At 35.2% G+C, this 22,827-nt stretch overlaps 1 protein-coding gene and 1 long non-coding RNA gene across 7 annotated transcripts in view; one reads left to right on the top strand and one right to left on the bottom strand.

Annotated features, from left to right (window-relative positions):
• The window catches only part of CDH18 (cadherin 18), a 990,219-nt gene that overhangs the window by 400,308 nt on the left and 567,084 nt on the right, over positions 1-22,827 (bottom strand). The gene's annotated exons all lie outside the window — the stretch shown is intronic.
• Positions 1,874-22,825, top strand: LOC112819797 (uncharacterized). Its single transcript, XR_003206974.2, has 4 exons — positions 1,874-2,121; positions 5,725-5,838; positions 15,319-15,455; positions 22,609-22,825. It is a non-coding gene; the product is annotated as an uncharacterized lncRNA (long non-coding RNA).

The following is a 22,827-nucleotide window of genomic DNA, read 5'->3' as shown; positions in this document are numbered from 1 at the left end:
TTTTGAAAAGGTAAGTGGAAAAAAAAAGTCATGTGTTTTATTATGAACAGAGCAACATAACCTTACTTTGGTAGTTAAAACTCAAAATAATGACATATCAGGGACATTTTTAAAGATGTAATCAGGAGCTTCAGCCCTCACTTTAGTTTTCTCAGTAATGCAAATAAAGGTTTTTGTTTTCTTTCTGAAGGAGTGTACATTTAAATCATCTGAACAGAATTTTGCAATATGCATACAGAACTCACTCAAGCATCCGAAGAAGATTCTGCTTGTTTCTACGAGAAAAACAAAAAAAAAATGCCCCAATGTTCCTCCCATTACTTCAAAGGACATAGGGAGATTTTTCCCAAGTACATGCTGACAAAATGGACTGTGCTCTGGGAAAGTACAATCTTCTTAAGTATCTTTTTGTCATTGGCTGAATAAAATCATCGAAACACATGACACTTAAATCCCTCTTGTGTTAGACAATTTTTTAAAATCTTTTAAAGATTTTATTTATTTGTTTGGAGAGAAAGAGAACACAGGCAGGGAGAGAGGCAGAGGGAGAGAGAGAATCTAAAGCAGGTTCCACGCCCAGCATGGAGCCCCAAACAGGGCTTGATCTCGCAACTCTGAGATCATGACCTGAGCTGAAATCAAGAGTCGGACGCTTAACCAGATGAGCCACCCAGGCACCCCTGTTAGACAATTTAATTGTTCCATGTTATAAAGGTCTTTATCCAATAAACATAGTTAGTAGCACATAGAAAACCAGAGAGGTGAATATGTGTGACTTCAAGTTGTCAAAACTTGTTAGGACTAAGAATGTGGGGAGGCACTTAAGGGTATAAGTGTATAGGACTACTTTAGGAAAATATTATCAGATGCAAAAAAGCCCCAGAAATCTCTTTATACATAAGTTTTCAGTTAATATGACACAACACTGATCTTTGCTTAACTTTACCTTTGTAAATGAGCTAAATACATAAGCTTGGTTAATTGAGTACTACTTTTGGCTTTTGCTTTTCTCATCTGAAAAACAAATGTTACATCTATGATCTTGAAATATCTTCTTGTGATCAATTCTATCCTATATTGTTAATCACAGAGTTAATATGATTATTTTTTTAAGATTTTATTTATTTATTTGTCAGAGAGAGAGAGAAGGAGCATGCACAAGCAGGGAGAGTGCCAGGCAGAGGGAGAAACAGGCTCCCAAATGGGCAGGGAGCCCAATGCAAGACTCGATCCCAGGACCCTGGGATCATGACCCGAGCTGAAGGCAGATGCTGCTTAGCTGACTGAACTACCCAGGCATCCCGTTTTGATTCTGATCTAATTATGGTATGGTTTACTTTCCATATCTTTGTTTTGTTGGGGAAGCAGGTCTATAATTCCTCTGAGAATATGGTGACAACTGTGGATCTGCTTTCTTGAGAAATGCAGATATACAAAGATGACCACAGGACAGAATACAGTCTTAAAGGCAAGTCTCAGAGATAACCATAGGATTTATGAAGATCTTGCAACTGTAAATGGTTTCTTGCTAGGAGATTTTTCTCCATACTGATAAAGGACCTCAATTTATATTATTTGAAGTGGGACCTTCTAGGGCTGGAGGAAGGCAGGGAGAATTCTGCAAACAAAGGGAGATATAGAGAAGAAAGATGGAGCTCAAGTGTTCCAATTTCCAAGTTAGAAATTGGAGACTGTTTCCTAAAGAAGAAGCTGGATAAGTAATGGCCAGGTTCTATAATGATCCTGGTGCTACATTTTAATTACATTTTGATTTAGGTAGAATCTTACAGGTTGGCTTCGTGTCCTAACCACATTCATCACACAGGTTTTATGAGGAAATATGTTCCAAATTCTAACAGTGGCTCACAAATGAACTTGTAGAGCACAACCTGTTTGCGATTTGGGAATGAATTGCAATCCTTTCTTTTTATTAATAGTTCATTAAAATATTGGCCATGGGATAAGGAATGAGTTGGAATACATTTAGAACTATAGCAATTTTATAATAAATTTAAAGTGATTTCTGTTTCTATATTTATGATTTGCCATTTAGTCTAAAAGCCACTTTTCAAAGATTTTTCTGATCTTTCTTCAAAAAGCACTCATCAACACTAGCTACAGGTAAGCTAAAAAATCTAATGGCTTATTTCTTTGCTTCTACATATATTTTGTGTGTGTGTGTGTGTGTGTGTGTGTGTGTGTGTGTGTGTGTGTGTTTGTGGATTTAATGGCAGGGGCTGAGATGGGGTGCGCCACTGTCTACAGATATTTTTAACCTGTTAAAAAACAGTCATTGAAAGTGTCAGCATAGACTAATTGTATCACAGGCCATGAAACAATGTATTAAAATCAACAGGACTTGTAACATGAAAAGTGATGGCTAGCAGAGAATCTAGGAAAAAGCTGACAAGTAGCAGTTAGATTTATATAGTGTTTACTGCATTTGGTATTATTAAAATTTTTTTTCAAATGGGGAAAACCTAGATGTATGCACTAACACTAGCCATCCTTAATAATACCACTTGTATTTTTTTAAACAATTACATTTGAAGCTAGTACACTTCTCTATAAAATGAACAAAATATTTTCTTTTACTAGCTATTAACGTATTCCTCAACAATGTATGTTTTCATAAATTAATAGTCAGTATAATAGTCCCTAGAGATAGTGGAAGAATCCATTAATTGATGAAGAGCTAATTATCAGAAAAACGAAAACCAGATGACAATTGTTTTCATATATCTAGTGATATCAGATGGAAAAATAATTAATGGCACTTGGTACAAATTCTATGAGAGAAGGGATTTCACAGGACTAGTAAATGTGATCCATGGGCTTTAACTATATCATTCTCACATTCTCATTAAAAAACAAACAAACAAACAAACAAAAAATCTACCCCTTGACCATTCCTTCCTGTTAATATTAAGTTTAAATGCGTAATATATGTTAAAATGTTTAAGTTTTCATGCAAAATACCTAATGAAATTTTGATCTTTTCTAAATAGAATATATCTGTATCTACAACTGTATCTAGAAAGTGTATAAGTTAATCCAATTAAAGATATTTCTTACTAACCTAAACAATGTTATTACCACTGAGAAGTTCTATATGTTGACAACATAGTCATTAGCAAGCCCTTATCCTAAGCTTCTTTTTATTGCAATATTATCAAAGTGAACTACTAACAGTATCCAAAATTCCAAGACTTTATACAAAATCCTTCTGAAGTACTTTCAAACTCGTGTAATTCTGAGAAGCACAGTTAGAAAAGTGTACCAGCTCCTTCACCTATTCAAAATAGCATGCGTATCATGCAAATAGAAAATGTAGTCAAACATGCATCAATCTAAGATCAATTATTAAAGAAAGAATGTTTGAAAATATAAATACATTCATGACTGTGCCAAAGAAATGACAAAACTAACAAGCAATCCAAATGCAACAAGCACCTGCCCAAGTCGGTGTGTCTCTCTAAGCTTTCACATACACCATTTGTCAGTAGTTGGTAATTAAAACACAGTGATCTATCACTTTATAGAGAAATAAAGAACAATCAGAAAAGGTAATTTCCAATGTTTGGTGATTAATGATAAAATGACAGTGGTATGTCTACCTTAATAAGGCTGAAATTTAAACAGAACATGATGATTGCTCAAAGGTGTCTACTAAGAATTCATTCCTTTTGATGGCTGCATAATATTCCATTGTATATGAATTGTGCAAGACTGTTGAATCACAGATCTGTACCTCTGAAACAAATAATACATTATATGTTAAAAAGAAGAAGAAGAAGAAGAAGAAGAAGAAGATGATGATGATGATAGCAGGAGGGGAAGAATGAAGGGGGGGAAATCAGAGGGGGAGATGAACCATGAGAGACGATGGACTCTGAAAAACAAACTGAGGGTTCTAGAGTGGAGGGGGGAGGGAGGATGGGTTAACCTGGTGATGGGTATTAAAGAAGGCACGTTCTGCATGGAGCACAGGGTGTTATATGCAAAGAATGAATCATGGAACACTACATCAAAAACTAATGATGTAATGTATGGTGATTAACATAAAAAAAGAATAGTAAAATACTTAAACTTTACATGAAATATACAAGATGATTTCAAAGAAAATTTTGCAAGATTTTGTGGTATGCAAAAAAAAATATTTTGAAGAAATGGAATTGTAGTCTGTAGTCCTGGATAAGAAGAATAAGTTTTATAAAAATGGTGTTTTCCCAAGTTAATCTATAATTTAATTAAATGTTAACAAATATTAATGGATTTTATTTTTTTATTTTTTTAAAGATTTTATTTATTTATTTGACAGAGAGAGAACAAGCAGGTGGAGGGGCAGAGGGAGAGGGAAAAGCAGGCTCCATGCTGAGCAAGAAGCCCGATGCCGGGCTCAATCCCAGGACCCTGGGATCATGACCTGAGCCGAAGGCAGATGCTTAACGACTGAGCCACCCAGACGTCCCAATCAATATCAATGGATTTTAAAAAAGAAAAAAAGATGTCTACTAATTCAAAAGAAAAATTCTTATTTTGTTTGTCTTTGTGATAACCTTTCCCTCAGTATCCTAAAAAAGACAAGTGTTGCAAGATATCTCCATTAAAACAAGCAAACAAACAAAATCTATTGTTATATATGTTTGACAAATGCTGTCCACTAAGCCTAATTCTGTAAATTGACAAGCACCATACTTTGTATTTGGTTAGAAATATAGTATTATAATATTTTATAAAGCTAAAAAATTATGATGATATATTTTTACTATTCTTTTTCTCTTCCACAATTTCTGATCATTTTCTTTGTTTCTTGACCATGACTAATTGATCTTAAAAAATTAGGAAAAGCATATTCACAAAATAAACTGGTACAGAATTATATCATCGTACTTTGCCTTGGTTAATTTACTTAGTAAATTTACTAAGTTCCGAAATTATCATATTTCTTGACCTTTATAAATATCACAATTTGAACCAACATTCATTCAGTATTTAGGAATAATATTTTATATTTCTGACTCAAAATGAAATAATATCTTATAATTATAGCAACCTGACATGTATGCTTTATATTCTTTGAATGTAGATAAGGAAGAGTTAATCAGAAGTGTCTAATATATAATTTGCCTTTATTATTTCTCAATGATGTATCCTAGCAACAGTGAAAGACTAGTTGTTGCTTTGCTTTCTTCTCTTCTTGGTAAGGAAATAAAAATCTTATTTCAGAAGGCTTATTTACTATCACTATAAAAATTGTCAGAAGTACCTGATCACTCATTAACATTTTTTTCTTTTTTTATGGGAAAAAAGCCAACAGAATATGATTAAATGTTTGATGGAAAATGAAATTCAAGTACCCATACATTTCAAAGCATGACTGTTTTGATGAGTTCTAATATCGACAATGACAATGTTTCTTAAACATAGAAACTTTAATTGGAAATTCTTTTCTATAGTATGAACATCTGCCATAACCTTAGCCTAAAGTTCTGTATGTGCAAGAAGAGGATAGGACAATTATATTTATTATGTATTAATTATATATATTAATAAAAATAGACACATTTTGAGTCTAAAGTAGTTACAAAGAATATTAATATTTTCTATTGTAAAATTCTATTCTAAAAAGAACTTGTGTAATTTTAGGAACTTTGTTTTCTATAGTTGAAGGATATCAAAATGTTAAAAAAAAAATTCTAGAATTTATTCATGTCTTTCCAGGTCATTGACAGCCCTTCTTCAGAGTGCACTGTCTGTGCATGCCAAAGACATTGGTAACCAGCGGCCAGTCGTGTGACCAATTTTCACCTGAGCTGAGATTTTCATTTCTTCCAAGTAAGCAATGGTATAAGGATAATTATTTACAGTGGTAAATTTAATTATATTTTATCAGCCCTGAATGTTAATGTAAAAATCTAATACTGACTCCTTGCTAGAGAGGCTTCTCTAAATCAGAAATACAACAACAACAAAAATAATATTTGGTTATTAGGTTGAGCATTTATGCTAAGAAGGAGATGGGTAAGTTCAGTGGGTAAGAGCAGAGTCTTTGGTGTCAGTAAATTAGACACAGGTTCATAGCCTGGCTTAGTCAACTCCATGCTGTTATGTTGGACACCTCTCCTCACCACAGAAAGATCAGTTTTATTAACTACAAAATGAGAATTATATTAATGCGAAGAAGAGATTTTGGTGCTTTCCACTTTTTTTTTTTTTTTTTGAGGAAATATAACACACAACAACATCTATCCCAGGGAAGTAGAACTTCAATGAGTCAGCAGCTCCACGATCTTTGTTAAAGTATCGCAGCCATCTAAATAATAACCCTACAGAGTTGTTGGGAGGGTACATTGAAACAATGCAAATAAAATGGTTTCCTGCATTTCTATTAAACTGAAGCTCTTTGGTAAATGTTACTTTTTAATAATTATTATTGCATTAGAAATCTGATGCCAAAGATATCCAATACATGAAACAGCAAAAATAAATAAATAAAAGGAATAATTACCAAATAAATAATAAAAATACACAAGTGTTGATGTCTGTTGGTATAGTTACTCTTCTCTTGCATTATCATTAACTTCAGATTTGCCAAAAATGATACTAATCCAAAAGAAGTGTAAACCTATTTGGTGCATGTTTTAAATCTGCCTTCCCTGAAATGATCATTGTAACAGAAAGAATATCATTTCCAACTATCATCCATCTCTAAACTCCTAGCAGATGCATATCCTCCTGCCAAATATGTGACAGTAAATATATAATAGATTCAATAATCCAAATAAAATAACCATGGTGTGAGGATGCCTTGTGCCCTCTTCAGTTTTTTTTTTCTTTCAAGGATAATTACTATAGTTTAGAACTTAAAATATGTGCACTGAATCATATGTTATTTTCCTCTTCTCTTTGGTACATGAACATCGACTTCCATTCAGCCTGTGAGTTCATTCTTGCTGTGGCAAACATCCTTTAGGGGTCCACTAAATAGATTTTTTCTTCTTCTGCTAATGTATCAGTTAAGCTTCAAAATGTGGATAGTTCTTATTTCTTCTCAGGAAATAAATCAGTCCCCATGTTGCTCAATAGCTGTGGCCAAGATGGGATGGAATAAGAGGGAAATATAAAAAGTACTGCCTGCAAAGTGGTGTTATTTACATCAATTAAGGAAATACAATATACTATGAAATATATCTAGTGAAGTGGAATCCAAATTAGTTAGCAACACTACAATTGTTTTTTTTAAAGTGTCTATTTGTACCTGAATCGAAACGACTCTATACGGGCTTAGATTACCCCCGAGTGTAAACAAGCACATTTTCCTTAAGGACGCAGCAGCAGTGGTCTGTGTTCCATTAAGCTCTGTATTATGAACTGATGTTGCGGGGATTTATTTGCTTTTTCTATCTTCAGAATTCGACTATCACAGCTGCAATCTTGTATGTAAGTTCAATTATGGATTCACAAGTGGATATGGTCAGAGATATTTCTAGGCAATCAATCAATACTCCTTACTTATATTAATAATTCATAAACTTTATAGACATGATGGCAAAGGAACTCAAGAGTTGACATAAGTACTCTAAGAATGTATTGTACTACAATAGTCAAATAACGCTACCAACATGTCTGAAGGCAATACATAATATAATCATCTATTCGAAAGTATTTGAGTAAGGTGCACGATGTGTCCTAGAATTGGAGATGAAACATGTGCCAAGTAGACAAAGACCCTGCTTTTTGGGATGGTACGGACCAGGCAGTAGGGTACAGATAGACATCAACGCAATAATCATGCAAATAATAATAATAAAACATTCTAAATTCCAGGGTGTGGTGGGGGGGAATGCACAGTGGAAGTATATAAAGGAGTATATAAAGGAGGGTTTCCTCTGGCCTGGGGAAGGCATTCTTTCTGAAGTGACATCTGAGCTGATGTGATAAAGATAAGTAGATACCTACCATGTAAACAGACTGGAGGCAGAGGGAATATTCCGGGCAGAGGGTAGAACATCTTCAAATGCCTGTAAGCATTACACAGCTAGAAGAAAGTTATTGTGGCTGACTCTTGAAAGATCAAGAAGTGGGGTAGGGGAAGTCAGCTAGGGACAGGAGCTGGAAGCCCTAACTGGGGGCAAGCGCCAACCCCTCTTTTAGACTATGATATTATCCCCAAACAGTGAGAAGGCATGGGAAGGTATTTGGTAGCTCGGTGTCATGATTACACTCACATTCCCATTAAAAGCTCTGTTCTCTTGGTGTAGCAAGAAATGGGGAGGGGGCTAGGAGTCTGGATCAAATAGGATGGTGATCTGAAAGAGGGTGCTGCTGGTGAAGAGACAGAGAGGGGGACAGATCCCAGAGATCATTAGGAGACAACACCTGTTATGGACTGAATGTGCCTTCAAAATTCATATGTTAAAAACCTAACCCCTAATATGATAATATTTGGAAGAGGAACTTTTAGGAGATAACTAGGTTTAGATGAGATCATGAAGATGGGGCCACGATGATGAGACTGTGTCTTTATAAGAACACGCCAGAGCTCAGTCTTTCTCTGCCATCTGAGAACAATGAGCAGGCAGTTGTCCGCAAGTCAGGAAGAGCACTCTCACCAGAACTGAATCTGCTGGCACCCCGATGAACTTCCCAGTTACAAGAACTGTGAGAAGTCAATGTTCTCCTTGCCACCTGGTCTAGAGTATTTTATGATAGTGATCCAAGCAAAAACAATACCCATAGAGAAGGTGAACCAAATACAGGAAGAGGGAGGAAGTTACTAAGAGTTATTTTTAGATAACTTGCTTTAGTAATAGATGCCATAGGGAAAAGGAACTCATGGAAGAGCCTATATTTAGGTTGGTGCATGCTGGGCGGTAACCACATTCAGATGTGGTAGAACTTGAGCTGTCTTTGAGACTCTAAGTAGTGGTGTCATAGATTTACAGCTCTGCAAATCAGAGAAGGTGTCTGGGTGAGAGAAACACTTTAGGAGTCATCGATTCCAGGTAATAATTAAAGGCATGTTTAAGAGTGCTCAGGAAGAAAGCACGGAGTAAGAAAAAAAGAGACCCAGGATTGTCTGGCTATTAACGATCTACAGCATTTAAAAGCTTTGTAAAAGCAAAGATGATTGAAACAAAGTAGCCACAGAGCAAGGCACGAAGGAGGAGGCACATTCATCGACTTCATATGAAATTTTCTTGAGGAAGGCAGACAAATGCATCAGTGTCTGAGGCTCAAAGAGATTAAGGGGGATGAAAACTGAAGAGTGCCCACGGATGTAGGCACCTGGAGGTGGGCTGGGAATAGTGTCAAAATTAGAGAATAAAATCAAAGAATTTTCTGACTGAAACAAACTTTAGAGATCACCTCATAGTTTCCTCTATTGTCAACACTCCCCTTCACCCCTGAAATGTTATTCCATTTGTAAGTGAAGAAAGAAGAGTGGAATTATCTTGGTAATGCTTATTTTACATTCCAAATTTACAGACAGCAGATGCTCTGGGAACGATAATGTGTGCACGGAAGAATGATGAGAAAACTGCATAAAAGAGATTTGTTTGAGCTTATTTTGAAGAATTAATGGAATCAAGTGAAATGCAGTGGGTAAGAGGGAAGGCTAAAAGTGCTCAATGTTATGAGTCACAACTGCAGGAGAGCATGAGTGAGAAGACAGGGAACCATGAGGATACTTCAAAGGGGTGATCGGACCCTGAGCCCGAGGAATTAGCTAGGTCCAGATGACTTTCACGGGGCTTGAATGCCAGCCAAAGGATTTTAGACATTTCTTAGATATAGTGAAGAGCCTTTGAAGCATTTGGTCAGGAAATTGGCAGGAAGAATATGAGTATTTTAAAGAAAATCAATCCCTTTTGCCCATCACTGTGGAAAGAAAGAAGGAATCAAGAAAAATGACAGAAAAGAGGTACTGATTTTTTAAAAGCAGAAATTGATGTTTTGTGTGTAGGCACAGGATCCTTTCATATTTTGTGCTAAAAAAGAATTAGGTTCTCATTATATTAGTCATTATTACAAGGATATCTTAAAATATTAGTAACGAGAAAATAAGGAAAATATAATACTTGTCACATTATTTTTATGAAATTTATGACTCTAGAAGGAGATAAAATACAAATAAATGTATCTGTTGAAATAGTTATTCTTACATTTTTGAGAAGCAAGAGAGAGAGATTTGATTTGCATCAGAAAAAAATTAGAAAGAGATTTTTCTTGAAAATGCTAACAAGTTCCCAGGGTCCTGGATTTTCAGTGACCCTGACTTTGCTTGACTTTTCAGCTACGAAACAAAACAAAACAAAACAAATAAGAATTTTCTATCATGGTTACAACCTGGGTCTGAAATTAGAGAATCATAATGAGTCAGTGGCAGTGCAAGAAGATATGGAATGTGTACCTGTACAATTAAAATGTGGCCCCTATGCTCCCCACAAGAAAATGCAATTAGCTTGACATTGATAGGTGAGGTCAAGTGTTCGCACATGTTCATATTTGGATATATCCATCCATCTAAATATACACACAGACTACTAAATATTTTGGCTTTGTGTTTTATTTTTGGCAAACAATAGTTAAAAATATGAACGGATAACTAGTAAGAGAGAGGAGAGTGTCAGAAATAGTAAAAGCAGTTTGAATATTATGCTTCTTGGAGAATGGGGTTCAAGAATCACTTTTTGCTACAAGAAACAAAACACAACCCCAAGTCAATATTTCATAATAACTGGAGTCAATACCTCTGGAAGGAAACACTCACATACACAAACACAGTCACATTTCTATTAAAAATAAGTCATGATAGAAGTTGGTCACTTTTTTTTTTCATGGTGATAATGAAATTAGTTCCCACCTACTACAGTCTTAATTCTTTTTTATTCTCTGAATGAACTAACAAAAATTACTTCTATAACCTAGTCAATCGAGGCCCATTAGGAAAGAAGTATCTATGCTAGGAAGGACAGTAAATAGCCTCTTAGAAAATCAGTGATATGGGGAGCTTTGAAGCTGCACTAAAACAAACCGCTTGATTTTTAAGGAAAAAATGAAAATTAGCATTTTTGCCTGAGTCTGCTTTTGATTTCTAAGTCCTCTTAGAGAATCCTTTATTGATTTTCTTTTTAAAAATATTTCTTTATTATTTGAGAGAGAGAGAGAGAGCACTCATATGGGTGGGGGCAGGAAGGTCAGAGGGAGAGAAAGCATCTCAACCAGACTCCCCGCTGGGTCTGAAGTGAGGCTGATCCTGAGACCCTGAGATCATGACCTGAGCCAAAATCGAGTCACATGCTTAACTGATTGAGCCACCCAGGCGCCCCTAACTTTCATTTGAGAAATACTGTATCTTCCATGGTCTTCCCCAGTTCATTTCTCAGTGGTCTCTTCTTCCTCTACCTGGATCCCTCATTAGCATTTTAAACTCTTCATCTTGCCAAGTTTGAGACCTCAGACTGTATCACTTTCATTTGTCTGCATGTACAACCTACGTCAGTTGCCCTTTTTCCTTTACATTAATTAAATTTGACCTTTTCTGAAACTCAAGTTGCCTAAAATGTTGTCTTTATTTCCTGCCTCTTTTGTTCTCCAAACTGTTGCTGGAACTCTCAAATGGTAAATCCTGCAATTTTAAAATGGGATACCATTTGTCAGAGTTGGAGTTGGAAGTTTTTGGTCTTTTTTATCCATGGGTTGTTCTCTGGGAAAACTGGCAAAGAGAATGCTCCACACATCTCTTGGTAAAGTGAAACGCATGGTGGGAGCAGGGAGGGTCTCAGCCTTTGACCTCAGCAGATGCTAAGTAGTGCCAATGGTGGCAGAGAGATCAAGGTTGATCTGTGAAGGCTACACACAATTAAACTTTAATTTGAAAAAGACTGACCATGAGATACCTGATTATTTTCTAAATTCTTACAGGCATAGAATATACAAATCATTGAGTACCAGTGATGGAATCAACGTCAAAAAATAGTACTAATTCTCAAATTATCCTCTGTATAACATACCTGAGAGTGGTGTTTAATATTTGATAGGACTCTTCAAATTATCACTGTTTCCCAAAGCAGTCTGGGGCATTTCCACTGAGACTGCATTTATTCATATGTATCCCATATCTGCTTTTTGTAAAACTTGCCATTTGAGAGAAAATATTACTTTTTTAAAGAAATTGAAATATTAACATTTCAATTGTATTAAGACAGCCTGACTGCATGAAACATTAATATCTCTATGTATGTATGTCTGTACGAATATATGTATATATGTTTTCATCTTTTTTCTTTTATGAATTTTTCTCTTAATTTGCTCATTGGATATATCTTATCAGAAGAGATAATATTTATTAAGTGGCTGGTCCGATGTCCAGATTGTAGCTAGGGCTCCTTAAACATCTATTCACTATTTCATCTTTTAACAGAACTTTTGTTTTTTGACTTCCATTAAGCTTATAGGTAATACCACTGCTTGGTTTTACTCCACGAATTAATCATTCTTTTATTTTAAACTTCTGAATGACTATCACTATATCCATGTTAAGTGCTTCAGGTTGTGCAGGCCAACATTATTGGAGGAAGCCTCAACTCTGATCCCTCACTCACACCCCACAGTAACTTCCTAAGGAATCTTCCTGCTTCTGTGGCATCCCCTTCTACAGTCTAATTTCAACACAGCAGCAACAGGGACCCTTTTAAATCATCAGTCAGATTATAGCACTCCTCAGCTGGAAGCCATCAAAAGCCAAAAGTCCTTTATGCTATCCCACACGATGCTATAGGAGCTGACCTCTCCTTAATATGGCCCCCCTCATGTGCTCCACACCCATTACATATGCCTTCTTTGATGTGCTGGATTGTACTAGACTTACATCCCTCCCCTTAGCCCAGCTCTAGCTATTCCTCTGCTGGAAAATGCTTCCTTCAGATATCTACATGTGCTATTCTTTCCTCTTGCCCCAGTTCTTGGTCAAGTCTTACTTCTCATGAGACAACTCTTAACCCAGGTATTTAATACTGAAGCCCACAGCTCCCCCGTCTCTCTTGGGCCCGTTCCCATATCCCTTATTCTTCCCTAAATTTCCCCTATACATATACCTACTACCTTGGAAATATGATACGCTATGCTTATTATTTATTTTCTGTGTGTCCCTCCTAAACCATAAGATCCATGATCCATTAATGCAGGGGTAGCTGTCCCTATGTGTGATAGATGTAGTCCAAGTCTTTGAAATAGTGCCTGAAACTTAGTAGATACCCAATATTATTTTTAAATCAGGATTTCACATTTATTCTTACACAATTTTATTTTTGTTAACTTATTGCAATCATTCCAGTCTGTGAAGGGCATTTAATTTTTTTATCTTGTCATCCAAAATATAAGCTAAACCTAGCAACTCTGCTTAACTTGGATATTTTATATACACGGTTTCAACAGAATTTGCTGCTAAGAATTCTGTTTTTCACAGCCAATGCCAAGTATAGAGCTGTGCAACATGCACATGTTAATCAAGATGGCAGTCTTCCTATAAGCAATCTTCTGTGACTATTCTATTAAAATAGTGTAAATTAATGATCATGCAGTCCACGCTTTTAGAATGTCCACAAATTATTTTGAGAAAATCTGTCAAATTCACAATTGAAAGCAACATATATCATGTCTACATTTTAAGTTAATTTTACTAGTTCCATGATAACATTTTTTTTTCAATTTGAAACAACTGATTCATGGTGACTTTGAAAAATTATTTCCTTTTTTAAGAGTTCACAAATTGTGGATTAAAAAGAATCTGATATACAGTGATTGGATTCCACTTCTCTATAAGCTCCAAAAAATGAGGATTCTTTTGTGTCACCTACATTCTGGGCTATTTTCCCTCATTCTCCTGTATTTCTCCTTCCCTCCCTCCCTCCCCCCGACCTCTCTTTTTTCCCTCCCGGCTCTGAGGACTTAAAAATCATATTTGCATGTTCTTCTAGAATCATGGTCCTGAAGTTTTAAAGTACTTTAAGCAACTGGAGAACTCAGCATCCTATCTGTGAGACAGTTTAGAAGACTAGAAAAGACTTTAGGATAAGGTTTAAAAAGGTGGGTTTCACATTATTGGGTCCCCACATAATAACCTTGAGACTTGGAAAATGCTGTTTCATGTCTCTGAGGTGCAACTTCTATATAAAGGCAGCAAGTTATATTCATTCAGTTTACCTCTCTTGAGAAAACAAGAGTTAATGGATGCAGATGCACATTAATACACATCATATTAAGGCAAGAACTTACTATTGTAAGCTCTTTGAAGGAAAAACACACTACATTATTTATTGTCACATTTCCTCAATACCTAGAAGAGTGTACAAGTTGATACACTAAAATACATGCTGAATCATAATGCATTACAGAATGTGGCCAAAAATTCCATTTTTATTAGGTAGCTCTTTGATACAACTCAAAAAAAAAATTGAACTGAGCCTCTAGAATGGGCAAGTACTAATAGGTATTAATTCTTGAGCAGTTGAGGGAGAACAGTGAGACATGGAAGAAAGAGAAATCCTGTCTTCAGGACCTCACAATTCTATAAGAAAGTGAGCAGTATTATAAGTCTCTAAAGTGATGTTTGTCTTAGTATTCTAGTAGTTTCCTTTAAAATCAGAAAATTTTATGTACTGAGGAAAACTTGCATGCGTACAGGGCACAAATATACAGCCAAAATATGTCAGTGCCAGCCTTAATCTCTGATTTTAAATGGAACAACTTCAGAAAATGAATAACTTTTAATATGACAGTTCAACTACTGAAAGTTGATACACTCCAAGATAATGTGAATCCACATTTATCTTTAAACAATGACTTAGCATTTACTGATCAGATTTTATTGCACTGTGCCATCAGAGTTAATTTTTTTCATATATAAAAAAATAAGGTTTTAAAACTCTATTATCTTGAACAGAATCATGGAAGAAATTCAGGCAACACAGGACATGGCACAATAATTTCTCTGTGAATTAGTAAACATAATGCATCATGACATGTGCTTAGGTCTTGCCCCAATATATCAAGACTCACAGACACAGATTAATGCAGAGATTGCATTTGTTTGTTCAGGAGTACATTAATAACTGTGCCTTGTATGTCTGCAAAAAAAAAGAATAAATAATAAACAAATTTTATGATTAGATAAATGAAGTGAGATTTTTTTTAATTGCTTTATCAAAATTAGACCATTCGTTGAAAAAGTAGTAAGAGATCTCAAAAGTATCATGTAAGTACAGTTTTTGTCTATTGTGGTAGACCAGTTATCCTATTTAAATTTTACAGATGTCAAATGGTTGGATGGAAGAGAGAATGTTCACTTCTACTTTGAATACATGACTGAAGTTCTGTTCCAATATGAACAAAGAAATGGTAATAAGAATGTAAAAAAAGGAGATGAATACACCAAGTATAGACTTATAGTAAGTAGGCTTTCTGGGTTATGTTTTCCTATACATAAATGGAAACAAACAAATAGTGAATGAAGGAATAAGCCTATAAAAGACCAAACATATTAAACTGTCTCTATGTTAATTTTCTTCCCTTTTCAATTACATTGAGGATAGCTATAGCTATCCTATAAGGGAAAATAAGACCTTATAAATGGTAAATTCAGCATTAGTAGATCACTTCACAATTCTATTTTATCTCTCAAAACCCATTTTGAAGTAATTGCAGACCCAACGTTAGAAAATACTCTTTTCTAGACCATAATACATAGCATAATAAACGTCCCTGGTTAAATTCTTATTATTTTTGAAACTTTTAGGTTATAATTCATGATATCCTACAGAAAATTCTGCTTTACCTTTGATATTCACTAGATAATATATATGTCAAGAACTTTTAAGAAAACTAATCATTTGAGCTATCTTTTTTTAAAGATTTATTTATTTGAGAGAAAGTGAGAGAGAGAGAGAAAAGGGGAGGATCAGAGGGAGAAGCAGACTCCCCACTGAGCAGGGAGCCTGACGTGGGACTAGATCCTTGGACTCCAGGATCATGACCAGAGCCAAAGGCAGTCACTTAACCGCCTAAGCCACACAGGTGACCCTCATTTGAACTATCTTAATAAGCAATAATTCAAAGAGATGAAAACTCATTGGGTATAATGTGGTGAGCAAGTATGCCTTGTAGAATGCATCTTAAGAGGCACTAGTTTGGGTCCCAGCTATATGGTTAATATTGTTGCTGTCACTACCACCATCTTCTCTAAAATCACCATTTATCTAAAGTATATTCACACAAATTTCTCTTTATCAAATAATATATATTAGATAAAACATATAAACTTACTTTTCTCATCTCTGAAATTAAGAGGCAGAGAACAAAGTAAGCTCATGCAAAGATGAGGGGATTTAGTGCAACATTAAAAATACCATTTCAAAGCAATAAAGAAAAGATAAATCACCTCAATATTATATTGTGAAAATTTTTTCATCATCTAGAAAAAATACAATTAGATTACTACCTCAAACATGATACAAGTGCAAATTTTAGAAAGCACAAAAATTTATATATACACAAATAATGCACTTGAAAAAACAATAGGAAGGGCCCCTGGGTGGTGCAGGGGGTTAAGTGTCTGACTCTTGATTTTTGCTCTGGTCATGATCTCAGGGTCATGGGATCCAGACCCAAGTCGGGCTCTGCACTGAGTTTGGAGCCCGCTTGAGGTGCTCTCTCTCCCTCTGCCCCTGCCTTCCCCCCCAACTTGTGCACACACTCTCTCTTTCTCTCTCTAAAAAAAAAAAAGAACAAACAATAGGAGAAACTTATGTGACTTTAAGTCAGAAAGAACACTGTAATTATAAAATAGAAAACACAAATGAAAATAGTGGCAAAAAATACACATAAATGACAACAACATAAAGTCTAAGTCTAAGACAAACTACAGAAACTTTGTAACTTATCTCAGTGATAAATTATCTTGAAACATATAAAATTCCTGAAAAGAAAAATGCAAAACTCAATATGCAATTGTGCAAGGAATATAAAGATTTCACCACAAGAAGTGTAAAATCTTATGAAAAGACATGCAACCTCAGTCAAAATATAATTAAATCTATATGATATTTTTCACTTACAATGAAGAAGAAAAATTTTAAAGAGTATATTGGTAATAAAGTATGAAGAAAGAAATTTTCATAAAAAAACCTCAGTTTTAATTTTAATACACTAAATCAATAAATAAAGCCCATATAAAGTAAGGCTCTTTATTTTTTTATATTTATTTATTTATTGACTAAGGCGATAGAAGTTTATTAAGTGAAGATACAGAAAAAGTGAGAGGGTCCTGACAGGGTTGCCAATGAGGGTCTTTAGGGTTGGTCTTTTATAGAAAGCTAACCAGGGAACTTAAACTGAGGCTCTTTAAAGCCATCAAGAATATTTAAAACTATATATTAAAAAAAAAAAGGTCTAGAAACAAAGATGTTTGAAAATCAGTGGCTAGAGTAAAGGTCTCTCACATTTATCTCTGGCTTTTCTTAAGGAAGGAGGATAATACTAACATCAGAATTGAAGATGGAGAGTATTACTGAATTAACAGTTTCACAGGCAAACTTTTTGTCTCTCAGTGTATTGTCACAAGTAATCTTAGTTCGCAGGGAGAGTGTTTTTTATTCAGAGTAACTAATCCCATCCCTCTAACAAAAACTGCCAATGGAAATACTTTAATAGAGGAATATAAACAAAATCATTTCTTGTTCTGTTCATGTTTCACATATATTCTGCTTTTGCTCGGTCAACTGAAGCAGTATTAATACTTCTCTCCATCAAGTTGTGATATGGTTAAATGAGGCTGAAATTGCTACAAAATCGTGCTTTAAAAAATGATCAAAATGTTCACAAATGCTAAATAGAGAAATAAACTTTTTTGTTAAAGAATTATGTGGAGGGGCACCTGGGTGGCCCAGTCAGTTAAGTATCTGACTCGATTTCAGCTCAGGTTGTGATCTCAGGGTCCTGGGATCGAGCACTACAACGGGCTCGGTACACAGTGGGGAGTCTGCTCAAGAGTCTCTCTCTCTCTCTCTCTCTCTCTGTCTTCATCCCTCTGCCCTTCCTTCCAATCACATGCTCTCTCTCTTTCTAATATAAATAAATAAGTCTTAAAAAATAGAATTGTGTAGATATTATAGTAGATAAAGCCTGTCAAATAAGCATCAAGTGCTATCATGCAGCTTAATATTATATGTGACACTGTCAAATCCATGTTTTTGATGTAAAAATCACCCCAAACCTCCTCCCCACCTATTGTTAACAAGATTCTTATTGGCTTGCAATACAAATAGAAAAAAATTCTATATATATATATATATATATATATATATATATATATATATATATATATATAAAATCACTGAGATGCTACATACTTAATGAATTTACTTTAATCTCACTTCTCTACCACCAATTATTCTCTCATCCTTGGAAATTTATATACAATCTCTGTTTAACTTTACTGGCCTTTGAAACATTTATTTTGCTATTATTCTTCCAAAGACCATATGAATAATTATTGAGGAATCAAAAAACTGAACCAAAAAAGCATTATATGTCTTCTTAGTATCATTAAAAATGCTCAAGATGCTTCTGCGTTGTGAGATTTTTTTTTTTGGAGGAAAGGAAAACATTGACTTACTTCCCAAATTAGCTATAGATTGTTATATTTTTATCATTAGGAAGACAGCCCCCTTTATATATATTTGGTGACAGCTTTAACATGAATTCTGCAACAGTCTTGAAATAAAATAAAGTGGAATCTCTGTATCGTCCACTTGGATCTGGGTTTGTGGTTGCTTTGAGCAACAGGGCGCATAGAAGTAACATTCTGATTAGGCGAGACTAGGTCTCAGAAGACTATGCAACTCTCTGATCATTGAGACTTGAGCAACCATGTAAATCCACGGACTGCCAGGTTGTAACAAAGCCCAGGTCACATGGAGAGGCCACTTATAGGCATGTACTGATAGGCCCAGCTGAGTGCAGCCTTCGAGATATATCAACCCCAACCCCAGATATGTTAATGAAGAAGCCCTTGGATGATTTCAGCACCAATCATTTAGGAAATCTCAAGCCTTTTATATCTTCCCTTATGAGGCTGCAAAGCATGAAGCAGAGACAGGCCATGCCCTTTGGGTACTGTCTGATTTCCTGTTCCATAGAAACTGTCAACATAAGAAGAAAAGTTGTTACCTTATACCAATAAATACGGATTTTGTTACACATCAGTAGATCTGGAAGAGATTATTTCCTTTAAGTATCTTTGTCACTTGTATATGGGTTCAATTTGCTTTCCCTTTGTCATTACACTTCCAACTTCACACATATTACAGAAAATGCAACATCTATCCATCTAGACTCCACTCTAATGAAAATATAAGAATGCATCCTTAAACAGTAGTCATGTTTACTATTTTTCTTTCTTTTTTCCCCATTATAGCATTTTAAATTTTGATAAGACATTAGGAATCCTCTAACACAGTTTAAAATTAGCTGCATACAGGAAACAAAGAAGTAATGTAGATGAGAAATCTGAGTGAGCATCAGAGCTGAGTCATGACTGAAGAGTACTGGGGACCATAGCAGAATCTAAAAGTGTGCAATTCCAACACCTCCCCAAATGGAATACAACTTCAATACTTCCCATACACCTGACATGGCAGAGTAGATTTTAAAATACAGGCTGCAGAACCTAGGAGCTTTAGAAAATCAATAAGTTTTGCTCTTAATTTCATTTGTACAATATTTTAAATATTTTTAAGACTACAATAAAAATGAAATATCAAATATGTTTTATACCAAGTTAGCACATGGGCAACCATTAATTCACTCTATTATCCAGTTAACTTTTGTAGAAACCTCAGGATAAAGTTGCTTCAATCATTCCTGTTTAACTGAAGAATATTCCAAGTTTGCTAAGTGTGGTCTTTAAACACTTAGTACACATTATTTAGTAATCAAGATTTTTTTTTTCAATTTTGAAACAAACAAAACAAAGCAAAAGCATACTTTGGAGACTGAAGTTAATGTAATACTAACAGCTCTCTCTTTTTTTAAGATTTTTAAGTTTATTTATTTATTTGAGAGAGACAGAGCACAGGCTGTCTGAGCCACCCAGGCACTCCTACCACTAACATGTCTTATTCATAAGCCCTAGTTTTCAACCTTTCTATCAGTCAAAACAGTCTCATTTTTCTAAATGAATGACTCTAAACAAATTACAGGTAATAAAATTGGCTCTCAAGTATGATTATATTTCTTTGACATATTTTCTATGTAGAGAGACTACAAAAGATTTGATATGGCATGACGCTTCAATTTGCTACCAAAATGAGAATCAGTGATCCAATTTACAAATTTTACATACCATTTTTTTCCTTTTTCTTTTGGATAAGCTATGCCTAGGAATTTCAGAATGTAATGGCTAGCAACCAAATTAATTAATTATTTTAAACATAAATAACTTTTATTTTCAACATGGAAATCATCTACATAAATTTAAAAAATCCATATTTAGATGAAGGATCCAAATCGCTAGACCATAGTCTGATTAACCTAAACATTGTGCCATTCATAAAAAAGGCAAACAAACATTAAATGGATTGCTGTGGGGTTGTTTTTGTCAATTGCTATTCTTGATAGTGTTGGGAAATTTACATTGACTTTTTTTTTTAAAGATTTATTTATTTACTTTTAGAGAGACAGAGAGCACAAGTGGGAGGGGCAGAGGGAGAGAGAGAGAATCCCAAGCAGACTCTGCACTTAGCACGGAGCCCAACTTAGGGCTTGATCCCACGACACTGAGATCATGACCTGAGCTAAAACTAGGAGTTGGTGCTCAACCCACTGCTCCACCCAGGCACCCCTACATTGACTTCTTTAAAGTAAATAATACTAATACTAACAGCAGCTAATGTTTACTGAGTGCTAATTATGTAACCAAATAACTATAAAAAGGATTTAAGATTTTACCTTGCTTTTAAGCCAAGTTAGCCTGCTTATGATGTTTTTATAAATGGTGGCATAAAACATGGGATTCCTAACTCAGACACAGAAGACATCATTACTCAGGACACAGCATACAGCATGAGTTTCATGTTCACATTAGTTTTCCTGGCCCCACAACTGTCATGGGGACCCTATGAAATAGCTTGTATGCATGTTGCACATGTATACTTAGACCGAGGAATCCAAGCATAGAAAATCCCTAACTTTCAAAGGTAGCTCCTAGCACACATGCTCACTCTTTCCCTAGGATGAAGACATTATCTTTATTATGAGGTAAAAAAATAAATAAATAAATTTTCCCCCTTTCATGAAAGGAGATCCTATCTCTATGATCTATGGTTCTTCCTATCTCCAAATCTATCTTATCTCTCATCCATGGCTTAGACAGGGATGTCAATGCCTCTTGCTCAGAACATGTGCAGAAACATGAGAGAGTCGCAGAGAATGTTCTCCCTCCCAGGTGGCATACTAAATAGTTTACATATAATAACTCGGTTCATCCTCACAAAACTCTATGAGACAGCATTGATTCTTGCATTCCCTTTATAGAAGAGGTTATATAACTTGCAAAGTCAAAAGACTATATTGTGGTGAAGCCTTGATTAGAACTCAAAAAGTGCCCAACTCCAGATACTAAAGTTTTAACCAATGTAACATCTTGACTCTTAAAATGAGTAAATGTAACCAATACCTTACCAATAGTAATAACAAAATATTTCTTTTAACATTAAAGATCCAAGATTCTGAAACACAGTATGAAAAGATAGATGAAAGAAAGTGTCGTGATATGTTATTTTATTTATTTTTTATTATTATTTTTTTAAGATTTTATTTATTTGACAGATAGAGACACAGTGAGAGAGGGAACACAAGCAGGAAGAGTGGGAGAGGGAGAAGCAGGCTCCCCGCGGAGCAGGGAGCCGGACACGAGGCTCGATTCCAGGACCCTGGGATCATGACCCGAGCGGAAGGCAGACGCCCAACGACTGAGCCACCCAGGTACCCCGTGATATATTATTTTAATAAAATCATATTCTGATGAGAGCCACTGCAGGTTAGCTGCTTTCTAATGTGGGAAGGCAATTTCATCAAGACTATATATAAAAAACTTAAGGGAGGGATGCCTGGGTGGCTCAGTCAGTTAAGCAGCTGCCTTCGGCCCAGGTCATGATCCCAGGGTCCTGGGATCAAGTCCCACATCGCGCTCCTTGCTCTCTCCCTCTGCTTGTGCTCTCGCTGTCAAATAAATAAAATCTTAAAAAAAAAAAAAAAAAAACTTAAGGGAAGAAATGTGAAATTGAGTCTCAATTTATCTTTAGAATACTGAAGAATTTATGATGTATACATTTATTTGTAAATAAATTATAAGTGTTTGCCCTCTGACCCAGGTGATGGCATGCCTTTTCTAAATTCTGCTTTTTTATTGTGATTCTGAGCCTTTAAACAGAATTTGGCCACTGAGCCTATAAGAGATTTCATGTCTATTAAATCCGTTCCATTTTATTGTGTTTATTTGAGATAAATCTATTTATTTACACAACTTGCTCTTTGATCATGCAGAGATCCTAACAACACAGCACGCCAGGGTCTATGCTGCATGATTTATTGCCATGGAGAAGCTCAAGCAATACCCAGACTCTGTGAGGAGGACAAAGGCATCTCCAGATCACCTGCAAAGAAACCCCATGGCTTTCAATGGCTGCAGTCCAAATACACTTAAACTGAATTAAATTGCACCCAAATACTGGAAACAAATATTAAAATGGATTCCACCACATA

This window comes from Callorhinus ursinus, unplaced genomic scaffold, assembly GCF_003265705.2.
Source record: "Callorhinus ursinus isolate GAN/ISIS: 27379988/994484 unplaced genomic scaffold, GSC_fseal_2.0 scaffold3, whole genome shotgun sequence".
Taxonomy (NCBI): domain Eukaryota; kingdom Metazoa; phylum Chordata; class Mammalia; order Carnivora; family Otariidae; genus Callorhinus; species Callorhinus ursinus.
The sequence above is the reverse complement of the archived record's forward strand: the minus strand, read 5'-3'. Positions and strand labels throughout refer to the sequence as shown.